Consider the following 5,131-nt stretch of genomic DNA (forward strand, 5'->3'; position numbering starts at 1 on the left):
AAGGACATCACAAAGTTGTTTTCAATCAACCGACACACAGGTGAACGTTTGGGATTGTTTAATTAAAGGCACTCTGCTGAGTGAATACAGGCACGCGGGGAGATAAACGTCCCATTCCCTCACTAATCAACGTTCCTCCTGCAGCCAGGAACATTACCACCCAATTCTGGTTTATGCTGCCTGCCACAGGAAGGGTTCAGCCACACTGTTTCTTCCCTCACTGCCTCCAAGTGATACTTTGTTTTACTGTTCATCTAAATTTGCCGAATAAATGGTTCGCCCTTTATGTTGTCCTGCTGCACAGACTTTACTCTTCATTATTCTTTCCTCCTTTGTTAAGATTACAAAGTATTTTCAGTTTTCATCCTCTTTATAGCAAATCTCTGTAGCTGTGTGTGTGTGTGTGTGTGTGTGTGTGTGTGTGTGTGTGTGTGTGTGTGTCAAAAGTGAGTAAAAGAAAGTAGGAAAACAGCAGCAGGCAATATATATATATATATATATATATATATATATATATATATATATATATATATATATATATATATATATATATATATATATATATATATATATATATATATATATATCTACACACACACACACACACACACACACACACACACACACACACACATATCCATGCCTGATGCTGTTTTCCTACATTTTAGACTCACTTTGAGAGGATAATTTTTTTCTAGACATGTTAGCTGTCCACCACTCCTGAAGACAAGTAACACTAACTGTACCTCATCCTCCACACCCTTCAGGAGCTGTGTGGGTGTCTGGCAGCCTGGACACAGTGGCCGGCACCACAGTGAGGCTGAGTGTGTGGGCCACGGACAGGGGCAGCCCCGGCAGGTGTGTGGCGCCCGCCCCAGTCTTCATCACGGTGAGGGAGGTGAAGGCTGCCCCAATGGCCTTCCCCAAGACCCACTACTCAGCCGTCCTCTACCTGCCAACCTACCCTGGTGTGAGGGTGTTCTGCCTGGGCCGGGAGGAGCAGCCACGCCACCACGTGGATGTGAATGATATCACCGATATTTCATATTCCATCGCTGCCGGTGACGACAGAGAAAACTTTGTGTTTGACAACGTGAACAAGTGTGTCAAGGTCCAGGACCAGTACAGCCTCAAGCCTCAGTACAACCTCACCCTCCAGGCCAGCGACGGGGCCGCCTCGTCCACGGCAACAGCAGAGATTATAATTGATGAAGCGCCGCTGTCTACTCTGGTCTTCACTCAGGACCAGTACTGGGCCAACGTCATTGAGAACTCCACTAAGGAGATGAATGTTGCTGCCCTGGGAGTGAAGGGTCAGCCGCTCAACCATCACGTCCGCTACTCAATTCTCAACTCAAACATTAAATTTGAAATCCACCCGACCGCTGGCGTCATCAAGACCACCGGCAAGTCCTTTGACCGGGAGGCAGAGGACCACTACACGCTGGTGGTGGAGGTGAGTCCGGGGCCAGCGCAATTATTATGACCTCAGTGTTCTTGTACTGGACTGTTATTACCAAGACTCAGTGCACTATAATATCATCATCTTTTGTTTTTTACTAATCATAAACCCTTACCTGGAAATCAGCAAATTTTAAGACTTGCAGCATGGGACCTTAAATAACATGAAACTTGTTTGGCTCAGAGGACATTGATCATTCTCCCCATTCATCTTATGCATTGGCCCTCAGACCTCTGTTGCATCTACTTGTATTTGCTTTTGTCTTACTGCTGTTCATCCTCTTGTGGTTCAGGCGCAGGACATTGAGGGCACAGCAAACGTGGCCCATGTGCTGGTCCACGTGGCGGTGATGGACGTGAATGACAACGAGCCGGTGTTCCTCAACCAGCCCTTCCACGCCCTGGTGTCCACCGTGTCTCCGCGCAGCCACGTGGTCACTAAGGTGAGCATAAGAGCCCAAGCAGATCTTTTTTGTCAGACACATGCCGGGCATAACTTGTGCTCTCCATAAAGTAGTAGGTTCCTCCATGATCAAGCAGTGAACCTTTGCAGTGACTCCCAAAGTTATGTAATTGTTGATTATGAGATGGTCCTATTACCAAGCCCTTTCCCTTGTGTCTCCAGGTGCAGGCAATAGACGCTGACTCTGGGGAGTTCGGAAGTGTCCGCTACGAGCTGGTGCGAGGCAGCGGTGAGCTCTTCGCCGTGAATAAGAAGACGGGTGAAATTTCCCTGAAGCAGACCCTGATGGCGGCCGACAAGACCTACAGCCTCACCGTTGCTGCCTACGACGGGGGAAAGCCTCCCCTCAGCTCACAGGCCCATGTCCTCATAAGGTGAGTCACGCAGCCAGGACCACCTTGCCTTGGGTCAGGCCTGTTAGCCTCAGGGTTCTTCTTGTGTTGAAGATGTTAACCTGCCCGTCACGGGTCCCCAGGGTGGTGTCTTCTGAAGGGCCAATGTTCACCGCCGCACGGTACGAGGCAGCCGTGCCAGAGAACGCCGCCAAGGGCACGCCCGTTGTAAGGGTGGAGGCCGCTAGCCCTTCCGGGGAGCCCATCATGTACACCATTGTGGCCGGCAACACCGAGGAGCTGTTCGGCCTCGACTATTCCACAGGTGGGGGCACCATGGCAGGCAGCAGCAAGGCCTTTAGTGGCAGTGGCTCACCTTGCCCAGAGCACACCAGTATTAGTGATGACACATGCCTTGTTGATCTTAGAGTTACACCACCACTGAAATCTTACTAACACATGAGCTGCCTCACTGATGTTGACCTTGAGAGGTGTGTAGGTAAGGTGAGAGGCAGAGGGAGACCCGGCGTGCCAGCCGTCCAGAGTGAGAACTGTTGGACACTTGCTAACTCTTATAAATCATAGTTGTTCCACCATACCTTGGAGCACTTCATTGTGATTGGCCTTAACATGAGTGTCAATGAGTAGTGCAACCAGTAACACGAGTTTCCCAGCTGCTAATAACTGTGACCTTGCAAAATTATCTGCCACTGACAGAAGCTTTCTTCCTCCTCCATGGGAAAGGGACAAACTTGATTGCTGGTTTTTTTTTTTTGTTGTTGTTGTTTTTGTTTATATGTTTATTTTTATGTGGGGACCGTACTACTGCCACATGTTCCAACCTGATCAACTTAGTTTCTTCATCATCTCTTAGTCTGTGTAGTGAAATGCCAGTCTAGTGTTTTCAGCTGCTCCCAAGGCTGTCTCTCGTTAATGTGTCTTTCAGGTGACAGGGGGCTTTGTGGTGCAGTGGTTAGCACACTCGGCTCACAACCGAGAGAGCTTGGGTTCGATTCCCGGGCAGAATGGAAAAATTTGGGCGGCGTTTCCGATACCCTACGCCCCTGTCCACCCAGCAGTGAATGGGTACCAGGTATTAATCGGGGGTTGTGTCCCGTCTCCTGGGATCTGTTCCTTTCTCCTATAATTCCTTCCCCTTCCGTCTCTCTCCGGCATATGACCGCATGCAGATGTTGCGCCGACTAAACGAAACTTTCCAAACTTTCTTTCAGGTGACAAATTATTCCATGCCTTTCTCCTCCTCCTTTTTTTATTGTCAGTTCTCATTGAGTAATCCCATGGCAGCCTTTCAGTACAGTCACCCATTTCCAATAACTTCATTAAATTTCACCGTCTACTCCTGGTTCCTCTGATAAATCCTGTCATGATCACCCTGCGGACTTTTACAATCCTCAGCTTCCATTGATTTTGTGATCTTTGTATCATCGCAAACAGGCTTGTATATCTGCCCATCCCTTCCACCATGTCATTAACACAATGGGTGCCAGCACTGTGCCCTGGGAAACTCCACTTATTCCTTCCCTCCACCCTGACATATTGTCGTAGATTACTTTCCTCATCTGTCGGTCTCTCAGAAAGTCTTTTGTCTACTCTGCTATTCTCCCTGTCAGTCCTTATATATTCTCCTGCTTTCATATTAGTCTTGTGGTAGTATTTTGTCTAATGCCTCGTCCAGATCTAAGTACACACAAACCACCCAACTGCCTCCCTCCTGTAACATGTCCATTACCCTTGCATCTTCCCTTCACCCACCTGCTTGTCCTTACTCATACATCATGAAAAAAAAATGTATCTCTTTGTCATCCCTGAACCTCCGTACTTTGCTTCATGAAAGGTTTGTCTGCTTTCCCAGGTGGCAATGCAGTGGATCTTGAATGTAAGTATTTGTTTTATCTTCCCGTTTTGTCCTACTTGTTCAGTGTAAATATTTATGATGAAGCCTTCCTCCCGGGCACTGTGACAGCTCTGAGTCGTGTGCCGGGCCAGGAGCACAGGCTTATGTTTAAAGGGCCTGAGGTGGATGGTTGAGGTGGATGGATTTAATTTTTCTTTGTACATAATTTTCAGAAATTACTGCACGAGAAGCCTTATAAAGCATGACCGCGTATTTCTGGAGTAATAGTTAAACACCAATATGTGGATAATTTAAGGAACAGAAAAAAATTGTCATCAGTAGGAGGAAAATTTGATAATAACCAAATAAAAGGTGAGAGAGAGAGAGAGAGAGAGAGAGAGAGAGAGAGAGAGAGAGAGAGAGATTCCTTTCATGCTACACATTTGTGCTTCATCGTTGCCTTGTAATATCAGTGATTATGATTCATTTAGATGCAGTGTGTGTCCTAAACATGCCTGATCATGTTCCTGGTTGATGTGTTCCCGCCATGAAGTGCAAACCCTTGCAATCAGAAACTCCTCAGCTTACCCGCCTGTGTTTCGGGCAGCCAGACGCTTGTTTGCCGCACACAGCGTTTGCTCACCCACCCTGCTTTATATATATATATATATATATATATATATATATATATATATATATATATATATATATATATATATATATATATATATATATATATATATATATATATATATAAAACAAGATGCAGAAATTATAGTTTCCAAGCCCTCCATGTAATGCCTTCTGCCACCAAGTGCCTTGATGCCCCCGAACAGTGTGTTATTGACGACTTTGCACCACATGACCATATATATTTATATATATATATATATATATATATATATATATATATATATATATATATATATCTATATATATATATATATATATATATATATATATATATATAACCTCGGTTTACGAGTTTAATTCGTTCCGAATATTGTTCACACACCGAAA

The sequence above is a fragment of the Eriocheir sinensis genome, unplaced genomic scaffold, assembly GCF_024679095.1.
Source record: "Eriocheir sinensis breed Jianghai 21 unplaced genomic scaffold, ASM2467909v1 Scaffold599, whole genome shotgun sequence".
In the NCBI taxonomy this organism is placed as follows: domain Eukaryota; kingdom Metazoa; phylum Arthropoda; class Malacostraca; order Decapoda; family Varunidae; genus Eriocheir; species Eriocheir sinensis.